Source organism: Silurus aristotelis (assembly GCF_946808225.1).
Source record: "Silurus aristotelis genome assembly, chromosome: 5".
Taxonomy (NCBI): domain Eukaryota; kingdom Metazoa; phylum Chordata; class Actinopteri; order Siluriformes; family Siluridae; genus Silurus; species Silurus aristotelis.
The window spans coordinates 5,655,244-5,668,642 of record NC_139578.1 but is presented as its reverse complement, the minus strand read 5'-3'; the positions used below and the strand labels follow the sequence as shown (position 1 = coordinate 5,668,642).

General features: G+C 38.5%; 1 long non-coding RNA gene across 1 annotated transcript; it reads left to right on the top strand.

Annotated features, from left to right (window-relative positions):
- The first annotated feature begins 5,922 nt into the window (after window positions 1-5,922).
- LOC310727019 lies at window positions 5,923-7,254 on the top strand. Its single transcript, XR_014533914.1, has 2 exons — window positions 5,923-6,025; window positions 6,220-7,254. It is a non-coding gene; the product is annotated as an uncharacterized lncRNA (long non-coding RNA).
- Window positions 7,255-13,399: the final 6,145 nt, after the last annotated feature.

Here is a 13,399-nt window from a genome sequence, read left to right as displayed (position 1 = left end):
TTGCAAACAAAGGCTACTGTACCAAATATTAACATTGACTTTCTCAGGTGTTCAAATACTTATTTGCAGCTGTATCATACAAATAAATAGTGAAAAAATCATATATTGTGATTTCTGGATTTTTTTTTTTAGATTATGTCTCTCACAGTGGACATGCACCTACGATGACAATTTCAGACCCCTACATGATTTCTAAGTGGGAGAACTTGCAAAATAGCAGGGTGTTCAAATAATTATTTTCCTCACTGTATATATATATATATATATATATATATATATATATATATATATATATATATATATATATATATATATATATATATATATATAATGTGTATGTCCAAATATCTGGCATATATTTCTAAACCTGTGAAATCCAATATATGCTTTGCATATATTGCCCTATATCAGATTTCCGTATGGGTATGATCAGGCATTTACTTCTTCAAATCATTAATGAAGGAAAAATGTGTTGAAACAAAAAGCAAATGGGTACTTGGAAAATGATCTGGTGTTTGAATTTAGGAATTCAAGCTAATGAAATTATTTTTTTTTAAGACTACCTAGGACTAAGGAATAAGGCCTTTTGTTTTAATCTAGTGAAATTGTTTTGTTCTAATTTACGGTTTAAAGGTTAATGTCCTCTCCTCCTTTGTAATAACCTTGTCCATTGAACCCAGCCATTAGGGGGGCACAAGCCAGTGTACTCTTAGTGCCGGTCCCAAGCCCGGGTAAATGGGGAGGGTTGCGTTAGGAAGGGCATCCAGCGTAAAACATGTGCCAAATCAAATATGCGGATCACAAATGAGAATTTCATACCGGATCGGTCGAGGCCCGGGTTAACAACGACCGCCAAAGGTATCGTTAGCCGACAGGGTACCGGTGGAAATTGGGCTACTGTTGGCCGAAGGAGGAGAAGGAGAGGAGGAAGGCGTCTACAGAGACGGCAGGAAAAGGAGCAGTGTAGGAGAGTAGAGGTTCGGGTTGGTACTTTAAATGTTGGTACTATGACGGGTAAAGGGAGAGAGATAGCTGATATGATGGAGAGGAGAAAGGTAGATGTGTTGTGTGTTCAGGAGACCAAGTGGAAAGGGAGTAAGGCCAGGAACATTGGAGGTGGGTTTAAACTGTTTTATCATGGTGTGGATGGGAAGAGAAATGGTGTAGGGGTGATTCTGAAGGAAGCGTACAGTAAGAGTGTAGTGGAGGTGAAGAGAGTTTCTGATAGGGTGATGATCGTGAAGGTGGAAGTTGAAGGGATGATGATAAATGTCATCAGTGCCTATGCTCCACAAGTTGGCTGTGAGATGGAGGAGAAAGAAAGATTCTGGAGTGAATTAGATGAAGTGGTAGATGGTGTACCTAGGAAAGAACGATTGGTGATTGGGGCAGACTTTAATGGGCATGTAGGTGAAGGGAACAGAGGTGATGAGGAGGTGATGGGTAGGTATGGTTTTAAGGAGAGGAATGTGGAAGGGCAGATGGTGGTAGATTTTGCTAAAAGGATGGAAATGGCAGTGGTGAACACGTATTTTAAGAAGAAGGAGGATCATAGGGTGACGTATAAGAGTGGAGGAAGGTGCACACAGGTGGATTATCTTCTGTGTAGGAGATGCAACCTGAAGGAGATTGGAGACTGTAAGGTGTTGGCGGGGGACAGTGTAGCTAGACAGCATCGGATGGTGGTCTGTAGGATGGTTTTGGAGGCGAAGAAGAAGAGGAGGAAAGTAAGGTTTGAAACAAGAATAAGATGGTGGAAACTGAAGGAGGAAGAGTGTAGTGTGAGGTTTAGGGAAGAGGTCAGACAGGGGCTTGGTGGAGGTAAAGAGGTGCCGGATGATTGGGCAACTACTGCAGGAGTGATGAGGGAGGCAGCTAGAAAAGTACTTGGTGTGACATCTGGAAATAGAAAGCAAGACAAGGAGACTAGTGGTGGAATGAGGAAGTGCAGGAGAGCATTAGGGGAAAGAGATTGGCAAAACAGAAGTGGGATCGACAGAGTGATGAGAAGAGTAGGCAGGAGTACAAGGAGATGCGGCAGCAGGTTAAAAGGGATGTGGCGAAAGCCAAGGAACTGTATAAGAGGTTGGACACTAAGGAAGGAGAAAAGGATTTATACCGATTGGCCAAGCAGAGGGACCGAGCTGGGAAGGATGTACTGCAAGTTAGAGCAATAAAGGATGGAGAGGGAAATGTGTTGACTAGTGAGGAGAGTGTGTTGAGAAGATGGAGGGAGTATTTTGAGCAGCTGATGAATGAGGAAAATCAGAGAGAGAGAAGGTTGGAGGATGTGAAGTTGGTGAAGCAGGATGTAGATAGGATTAGTAAGGAGGAAGTGAGAGCAGCGATTAAGAGGATGAAGAATGGAAAGTCGGTTGGACCAGATGACATACCGGTAGAAGCGTGGAGATGTTTAGGAGAGATGGCAGTGGAGTTTTTAACCAGATTGTTTAACAGGATTCTGGAAGGGGAGAGGATGCCTGAGGAATGGAGAAGGAGTGTGCTGGTACCGATCTTTAAGCATAAGGGAGATGTGCAGACCTGCAGTAACTACAGGGGAATTAAGTTGATCAGTCACACCATGAAGTTATGGGAAAGAGTAGTGGAAGCCAGGCTGAGAGAAGAGGTGACCATCTGTGAGCAACAGTATGGTTTCATGCCGAGGAAGAGCACCACAGATGCCTTATTTGCTTTGAGGATGTTGATGGAGAAGTATAGAGAAGGACAGAAGGAGCTGCATTGTGTATTTGTGGATTTAGAGAAAGCGTACGACAGGGTGCCGAGAGAGGAGTTGTGGTATTGTATGAGGAAGTCAGGTGTGTCAGAGAAGTATGTGAGGGTGGTGCAGGACATGTATGAGGACAGTGTGACGGCAGTAAAGTGTGCAGTAGGTACGACAGACTGGTTCAGGGTTAAGGTTGGACTGCATCAAGGATCGGCCCTGACCCCTTTCCTGTTTGCAGTGGTGATGGACAGGTTGACGGACGAGGTCAGACAGGAGTCTCCCTGGACTATGATGTTTGCAGATGATATTGTGATTTGTGGTGAGAGTAGAGAGCAGGTTGAGAAGAGCCTGGAGAGGTGGAGATATGCGCTGGAGAGAAAGGGAATGAAAGTCAGTAGGAGTAAGACAGAGTACATGTGTGTGAATGAGAGGGAGGGCAGTGGAGTGATGCGGTTGCAGGGAGAAGAGGTGGAGAAGGTGGAGGAGTTCAGGTACCTGGGGTCAACAGTGCAAAGTAATGGAGAGTGTGTTAGGGAAGTAAAGAAAAGAGTGCAGGCAGGGTGGAGTGGGTGGAGAAGAGTGACAGGAGTGATTTGTGATAGAAGAGTATTTGCAAGAATGAAAGGGAAAGTTTATAGGACTGTGGTGAGACCTGTGATGTTGTATGGATTAGAGACAGTGGCATTGAGTAAAAAACAGGAGGTGGAGCTGGAGGTAGCGGAGCTGAAGATGTTGAGGTTTTCGTTGGGAGTGACGAGGACGGACAAGATTAGAAATGAGTTTATTAGAGGGACAGCACATGTAGGATGTTTTGGTGACAAGGTGAGGGAGGCGAGATTGAGATGGTTTGGACATGTGCAGAGAAGGGACATGAATTATATTGGTAGAAAAATGCTGAAGATAGAGCCACCAGGTAGGAGGAAAAGAAGAAGGCCAAGGAGGAGGTTCATGGATGTGGTGAGGGAAGACATGCAGGTAGTTGGTGTAAAAGAGGCAGATATAGAGGACAGGGTGGTATGGAGACGGATGATCCGCTGTGGCGACCCCTAATGGGAGCAGCCGAAAGAAGAAGAAGAAGAAGAAGAAGAAGATTGAATTGTTTACTTTTGTTGACTGAATATTATGGTCATGAACTTAGTTACAGCCATTTTGTAGTGCAGCAAAGGGCAATACTGGTAAAGTAATCCTACAAATGTTGTGATAATATCCTTGATGTATACTATTTTATGGGGGGAAATCCCACCTGTTGTTACTCTGAATGTCACCAGTACAGAATAATTCTAATTTAATTCTCTGGTCTTCCCCCTACTTACACCCACATAATAAACAAGAACACACAGTCTGTCTGTTTACCACACATTCACCTTGTACTTCTCATTTCTAGTAAAAGCAGTAAAAGAAAGTGAAGAGTTCACAATAAATGACTGTTGAGAAAGCAGCTTAATACAGTTCTTTTGGAATGAGTTTGTAAATATTTAAATGCATATCTCCTAACTTAGATTTTAATCCCATCTTTTATCAAACTCATGTCATACTATTTTATATGCAAATTCCACTTAATCATTTTTATTATTATTTTATTCATTTATTATTTTACTTTCTCCACCCTGTCATAGATCCTGGACATTAGATCAACAAATCTGGTTCTCGTCTAGTGGCTTCTCTCTTTTGAGAGGCATATAGAAAAAAATGTTGAGGTTGTATTCACATTAGGCATACTGATTATGTTGAACTTCAGGTAAACATAATCAGTATGCCTAATGTGAATACAACCCCAACATTTTTTTCTATATGCCTCCCAAAAGAGAGAAGCCACTAGACGAGAACCAAATTAGATGGGATTAAAATCTAAGTTAGGAGATATGCATTTACATATTTACAAACTCATTCCAAAAGAACTGTATTAAGCTGCTTTCTCAACAGTCATTTATTGTAAACTCTTCACTTTCTTTTACTGCTTTTACTAGAAATGAGAAGAACAAGGTCCAGATCGAGGGCCTCCTCTAGCTAGCTGCTCTTTTTCTATGAACACAGTCAACTTGGCAAGATACATTAATAATTATTGTCTTTACGTGGGTGCTGCTAGATCAGCAAAATCACAGTTGCTCGACTGTTTAAAAAAGTCCATTTTCAAAGATAACACATGCATATAAAAATTCATCCTTGTTATACTGTGACTTTATAGGTGCAGCTTTTTCTCAAATACACAAACGTCAACATGATACTGATTACACACGAAATTTAGCAGGTCCAGACATATCTCTAAAGAGAGACTTACTAACAGATATTTTAACACTTTCTTTTAGGACGTAACCAGAGGAGATGGTGGTGAGTTGGAGTTTAAGGATGAAAGGCTTTAGTTTTTCTGAACATTTTGCACAATACCAATCAAAAAGTATACACAACGTTTTCTATCATAACTAGTAAATAGTAAACTTGAATGAGCTTCTTCTGTAAAAAAAAAAAAAAAAAAAAAAGAAACGGTTTACTTAAAGGGCAGCTACATTACTCTGCTGGAAAATTTGTACTCCTGGCCTAGATTTCCTTAAGGGTATCGCATTGTACTTGACTTCCATTGGTTTGAGATTTATTGACAAACCTTTTCCAATTGGTCACTAATAAAACTGCTTGATTAGCAAAGTAGAAGTAATAGATTATCAATCACAATATTTAAAGCTTACTTCGCTATGAAATTGAAAGTCTGTCTATGCACATTTGTAATGCTGCAGGTTGGTCCACCCCGCTGACCTTTGTCAGTTTCTACGACCTCGACATCAGAGCCACTCCTGGCTCCTCTGTCCTGCATGCAGGTTGTGCTCTGACACACTAGGCAGGGACTGGTCAGTATGGCGTGATTAGACACTCGTTCCCAAAGCGTTTTTGAACGCAGCTCAAGTTCCTGAAAGGGAATGTCACTAGATTACGTAGGTAACCCTAGTTCCCTGAGGGAACGAGAGCTGCGTCAACATGCCACACTCCCTGCATCCCTGCAGCGCTTTCCTTCTCCTTTTCCAGAAGCTAATGTCGCTTCCATCGCTCTTATATTTTGTAGCTTCCTGGTTTGCACAACGTGGCCAGATTATACACGTGATTCAGAGCATGAACAACGCGAGGCATTCTCAAATCGTTTTCGACGCAGCTCTCTTTCCCTCAGGGAACTAGGGTTACCTACATAACCCAGTAAAGATTTAAGTCAAGACTGCATCATGTAGGTAACCATGAAAGTTATCAATTTTCAGTGTAGTCAAGTCAAGTACCCGTCTTCTCAAATCTCAGTGATACAAGTCTTAGATAAACAAGGTAAATTGCAATTTTGGCATATTAGTGATGCTTAAAGTTTACCTCTTTTAACAGTGTCGAAGGGTTAAAGAAAAGCTTCTAGCTCTTTTCTCAACAAACTGGCGGTGTGAGACCAAACGAGTGAGTCATGCTTTGAGGAAAGACGTCATGAAAAAGGAAAGGGGGGTTGAAAGGATGTGTGTTTTCTATTTTAGACTCCTCTGTTTCCTTGTGACGGGTCCCCCACTCCTGAAAAACCTGTGTGGTGAGCTGGAAGCTGAGAAGTCACTGCAGAGTGATATTAGAGGAGATCCAAGTAGGTCTTTCACAGAAATCAAATTTTCTACACAAACAATTAATCTCATTATAAACAATTTTTGATTTGTTTTGTTGTTTTGTTTTTTAAATGTATGTCTATAGTCTGTTCCCTCTACACATTATACTTTATCTTGCCAACTGATACAGATTTAAATTAGATGTAGTTACTAACAAGCATCACTATTTAAATCACAGTCATCTTTGACAGACACAATTGTTCCCTTTCATAAGTTCTATAGAAAGGTGACTGTTGTGTGGACTAATGCAACAGCTCAGGTTTTCATTATTAGCCTCCACATTCCCAGACACAGAATGACCTCATAGGGCTAAATTGGGTGTAAGACATTTGGGGGTTTCCTAACGAAAACAGGGAATGTGTAGATAGTCTGGTGTGACACTGATCTGGGAAGCTGGTCTTGAATTTTCATAAAACAGAAAAGCAGTGCTTTGTGGATCATGGGAAGCCAGTAAATGTGTGTATGCTGACTTTACATAAATGCAGTGAAAACATCTGTTCATGAAAAGAGTCTGTTTGAATCTTAAAAGAATACTTATAAAATGGTCTGAAAATACTGATTCAGGATTAGAAATTAGTTAATTAGACGGACTGTGCATGTAGGACGTTTTGGGGACAAAGTGAGAAAGGCCCAATTGAGATGGTTTGGACATGTGCAGAAGAGGGACATAGGTTATATCGGTAGGAGAATGAGGATGGATGGAGGATGGAGCCACCAGGAAGGAGCAGAAGAGGAAGACCAAGAAGGAGGTTTATGGATGTGGTGAGGGAAGACATGCAGGTAATTGGTTTAAAAGAGGCAGATGTAGAGGACAGGGGGGTATGGAGACGGATGATCCACTGTGGCAGCCCCTAATGGGAGAAGCCGAAATATGAAGAAGAAGAAGACATGCAATATCTGTTGGACAATGTGTTGTTTCCTTGGCATCCTCATTCATTTGTACATAGTGTAGGAAATCACTTTTGAGACTAGCTTGAAAGCTTCGAGAATTTTATACTCAGACCGCTGGTTTCTGAAAGAGCAGCAATCTTCAGGATGAGAATTGACAAAACCAAGTGTAAATCGCTTAGTGACTTAGTGTAGACGTTTGAAGTGTGTTTCATCTTACTATATTAATTTGTTATTTGAGTTAACATATCTGTTCATGTCAGATTAAATCAGTCCATTATCTTCTGACATCTCATCAACAAAGTGTTTTTTAAAACAATTCTGAGCAAAGTCTAAATATTTTGTGTGAGAAACTCAGAGGAGATCAGCAGTTCCTGAATTACTCTAACCATCCTGTTTGTCAAAATCATGCAACAATTATTTCTGCATCCAAAGTTTTTAACACTAATTTGAACAAGTAAGTATACGCTATTTACTAAATATAATATTGATACCCATTGGCTGTGTTGTGTACATTTTAAAAATGGTTTGTTTTTGTTGTAAACGTATTCATATTTTATTATTTGTGACTGTCACATCTTAGCACCTATTACCTCCAGAGAAACTGTTATTGTGTAATGTAAATTCTGACTTGCTTGAGTTTGGAAATAAGATCTCACTCCTAAAACCAGGAAAAGAGATTAAACTTAACAAAGGACTTCTCTTGGACTGAACCACTCACAATTTTACGTTCACTGGAATTCATTAGCACACCTCTACAAGCAGCAGAAGACATTTATCTATCCAGATGGTAGAGCAGCGCCTCCAAAACAATCAGGGAACCTCCTCACTTTGTACACTACCCTCTGGTAGAATATAATTCACTCAAGATTTAAAAACAGCTTCTACGCCAGAGCTATAAAATAGCAGAACACTGCCTGATTCCACCTTTTCAACACACACACACACACACACACACACACACACACACACACACACACACACACACACACACACACACACACACACACACACAATTGATGTCTAAATTATCTATCAAACATCAAGAAATGCAAGATGTTCATTTGAGTGAACTGAATTTTATTTTATTTGTCTAGTGCATTTAAAAATGGACATTGTACAAAAGTAGCTTTACAGAAGTAAATAGATTATAAATATAAAAGTTCAATTTATTTGAATTCATAAATCGATTTATATAGGTTTATCCATAATGAACAAACCAGTGGCAACAGTGGTAAGGACAAAAATCCATAAATTGGTGTGAAGAAGAAAACGTAGAGAAACCAGACTCAAAAAGGGTGACACTAAATATCCATTCATTATAGTTCCATCATTGTTGAGGATATCACTGTTCAATGATGGCCACCTGAATGCAAAACTGCATAGCAACTGTAGTTCCAAGCTACTATTGTAGACAGTTTATATTATTTACAGTCCAAATCCATCTTCATGGTTCTTAAATGTAACCCTGCTCAGTAACATAAAGGATCTTTAGAGTCATAGACATCTTTAGACATTTGGAACCATCTTCAGCAGCACCTAGTTGTCTCCAATTGAAAAGGGCAACAGAAAGAGAGAGAACATGCATTATTAGGTATTTTTATTGTAACGTAATAGATAAGGAAATGTGCAAATGTTTAGGGTGCAAGTAGGGACTCCAGCAAGTCTACCTATGATATCATAATTTCATAACTAAAAGGGAGAGCCAGAAGTTGACACAGAAATGAGGGGCCTCTGTGATATAAGACAGTTTGCCACAACACCATCAATAAACTTCAGTGGGCATGTGAGTATTGGAGAAAACAGCATCCAAGAACCCTCCAGATCTGCTCCTTTACCTAAGAAAACCCTATTCAAAAATTAATTGATTAAACAAATACTTTTTCAGCCTAGACTTGAACACTAAAACTGTGTCTGAGTCCCACACACTAACATGAGGCTGTTAAATAACTGATTACTTAAGAGCTAGTTCTGCCCCCTGCTGTAGTTTTCACTATTCGAGGTACCAACAAATTGCCTGCACCCTTCGCACATGACCATTTAGTCAACATATAGTTCAGAAAGAGTTAGTATGCTGGTGGGTTTGTCACCAGGCAGCATGTTGACAGTTTATACTGTAGTCTACAGATGGCTTGTAGTGTCTTTATTTGACTATTCATCTAAAATGTTATCATGGTTAATTATATACTTAAGGGTTCTTAGATTAATAAAATAAAATAAAAAGAACCATTTGTATTATAGATTAATTGTTTTTTTTTCCTTAAGCAGACTGGCTACTGTGTCTGCTCTAGTACAATATGTCAAAAGCAATAGTAAGTAATAGAGAGTAAGTCTTTTCCTATCTTCATATTATTATTTGTATTAACTGACTTATTGGCTATATGCATTGCAAATGTTTTTCATCTACATGGAAATCATATTGCGTAATTAAACATCATATTTTGTGAGAGATTTTAAATTCTATTCTATTCTATTCTATTCTATTCTATTGAAATCAATTGCTGCATTTTTTTTTCTTTCTCAGTTTTCTCCTTTCATAAAATCTAATCAAATATTTAGCCTCGTAATAGTCTCTAAATTGTAGAACAGTCATTAAGTATGAATCTGTGTTGTCCTTACTTTGATACCATATATTAAATTAACTGGGAAAATCTGTAAAATGTCAATGTAATGTACAAGTCAAAGAACTGGCATAATTTGTTTAGCATAATTTAAGAACTAATAATCTTCAGAAACTTCCACCTTATTTGTAACAAGACTATTAGCATATGTTGTTAATCACTGAATGATAATTTAAAGATTCATTCCCTGGGTTTTTTGTCAGAAGAGTAGGAGGTTTTATTTAAGAAGACCCACTGAGGACCTGGCAATCTAATCAAGAGAGTGGAGCATTTATATATCAAGAAAAAGGGTATCCTTTCTTTTGGATTGTCTTGTGTTTAAGTAGACAGAACAGATGTGCACTTGTTGTGAGGCCTCTACTTTGGAATTTTAAGATGGCAACCAGATGGATTTCTTTATTACAGCCCACAGACCTGTTTTTCCCCTGCTCTGAAAACCCATAACATCACTTTACCGGTACTTCCTTTCAAATACACACATACATCAGCTCTTGGGGAATTTACTGTTGTTTTTCTATTTACATATACCTGTAGCACACAATTACTACTTTGCATGCTTCCCATGTTGCAAGTGGGCTAATGCCAGTCATATTTGCAATGTGTGCTGTGTTTAAACTTCGTCATTTATAAAAGTCTGCTGACAAATGCTATGGTAAAATTGTACAGTTAGTAATTTCCCTTTTCTGCCTATAGTAACACTGTGTAGGTGCACAGAGAAGCTTGGTGTTTCCTATATGGTTGCTTCTCTCGGTTTTTGTGAATGTAAAAAAGACAAAAACAAAAAATTTATTTGGAAATTCTATAGGGCTTACAGATAACCTACAGATAACCTTATAGTAAACCTATAGAATTTCCAAATGAATTTTTTGTTTTTGTCTTTTTTTTTTTTTTTATTAAACCATATGGGCAAATTAGTCTCTCACAGAATTTGTTTTTGTAATTTAATGTAATTAATCCAGTTGGTCCAATTAGTTGCCAGTAACAGATTTTTAAAAAAGGATAAAGGTTCCTGCTTGCTTACTATGATTGGGTTCATCTGAAGTTGCCTAATGACAATTAAATGCATACTTAAATGAAATTAAAAATGCCATCATTAAATGCTTTCTCATCAGAAAAGCTTCTTCTTTAAACTTTGAAGTGTCTGAATCGTTAATGATTAACATAAATGGTTAACATAGAGATTCATTAAATGCCCTAGAGATTTTATTCTGAACTTATTTTGCTTATCATTAAATAGAAAAATAACTACACATGGATGGGTGATTCACTGCCTTATGGCAAAGTTGACCTTGTCTAGTGTAATAAACATAGACTTTATGTAGACTGTGCCAAACACAATTCAGGAATCACTAGCAAGTCAAAGATAGCTTACAGGACAGGCTGGATAACTGCCAAAAATATTCTCTTTGTGTGTCACTTCCCTTTCAGGTTCTTTCCAGTGACCTTTGATTTCCAAGCTATGGCTTGGAAAGTGAGAGTCAGTTTCCATGATGTTCCAAGTTGTTTAAATAAAAAAAACACAAAGATTTTAAAATCATGTTTTTAATTGAATGTGTTGAAAATTTGTTTTGTTGTCTGCAAAATCAGACATTGTGTAATAAAAGTATTCTACTAATTGCCACAATAAAGTTTAGTTTTTTAAGAAGAAAATTACAAACATATATTCAAAGACATATATACCTATAATTTACAGTTTTACCTCTTGGCTCACATTCATTACATATTTTAATATTATATTTCAGCTCTTATTATTAACCAGGTACCTACTGCAATATATGTTTTTATAGACTTTGTTTTTAACAAGCTACTTGTTTCTGTTGTTTGTACAGATGTATTACCCTATTATAATTCCCTCATATATTTGATGAAGTTTAAACACATACATTTTCCATCATGGTTGATTGATACCAGCAAACAATGTCTGTATGACATAGAATGTTGTATACGTTTGCTTTACATAGTAAAGCACATGTTGGAGATTCAACAGCTTTTGCCCCAAACAAAAAAAAATGACATCCACTTTTAGTTTTTGATATGGTCCCTGACCATCCTTTAAAATGACCCAAACACACATCAGCAATTGATAACAGCACAGTCTGGTCTGGCTGCCATAGGACAGAGTGAGAGAGACTGTGTGTGTGAACCAGAAGCAGGCAGAGTGAGAAAGGTCTTTATTAAGTTTCAAGTCACGTATTACTTCCTCAGCTGAGTACCACTCTTAACATTTTCCTCATACCCGAGAACCTATTTCAAGGTGGAGGGATAGACTCTGTACTGAAATGAGCAAGCTTCACGTAAATTAACAGACACATTCTTATATCTGTAATGTTTGCACCCAAAAAAAGACCTTGTACGTTACCAACAGTGACTGTGTGACAGACAATTTGTTGGAAAAGGAAGGACATCATGTCCTGCTTTTCAGAATGTCACTGTACATGTTGGAATCCATGTTTCCCTCAATGAACCACAGCTCCCCAGCCCCAGACCATGATCCTACCACCACCATGCTTGACTGTAGGCAAGACACAATTTTCTTGTCTTATCAGATCACAGGCTATTGTGCCAGGAATTCATGCTTTTGAACATGAACATCTTTATGAATAATTTTTTTGTGTGTTGCAAACTGTTTGTTGCAGTGCACAAACCTTCCGCATCTTCAGTCTCTAAAGCAATGCTGGCAGCACTCATACATATGTTTTTTGGACCTTCCGCTTCTTCACCTGACACACAGCATGAAGACTCATCTTTTTTGATCGACGATTACAATTTCCGTCTTGGAAAACCACTGTATGACCCCGGCCACTGTTATACTGTAACTCACTTTCAGGGCATTACCCATCTACTTGTAGCCTAAGTCATCTTTGTGAAGTGCAACAATTTTTTAAATATAATTTAATTTCTATAGTATTGTGTCGATTGAGAAGATAATACTAAAATGTTTGCTGAAATGTGAGAGATGTACTCACTGAGATACTATATATATATAAAATCACAGTATAAGGCAGGGCAGTCCTTATCTGGGATGTTATTGTTGTTTTGGCAACACACATGCAGAGCAAGGATAATAACCCATGCTGTGTAAGTCATTCTCAGAGTGGGGAATGTAAATGCCAAGCTGTAAAAACTGTCACCCTGGGTGGGTGAGAGTGTTTACCCAACCACCATCTCTCCCAACTTTACAGCTTGTAGGTGTGAGACACTACACAATCAGAGACGTACCCCAAGTGAGATAGCACACCGCAAGGATTGTTCACACAGGCAGCAGACACCTCTCCAAACACAGAAAACCCTTTTATAGATGCTTGTAAATTAGCAGATGTGGGTGGCTAACCTGTTTGAGACTTGAAAGAGTAGAGCAAGAGACAAAGTGTATATGTTCAACAAAGTACATGTAATGACATTAATTGTATGTTGCTGTTACTGGACATACAAAATTAGCAAAGAACAAGAGAAAAAATGGTTAGCAAAGGAGCATGCTGCTGTTAATGTTTAAAGTTTGTCTGTGTGGGTGCAGTACACTGTTACCTACGTTCTAGAGTGATATTTTAATA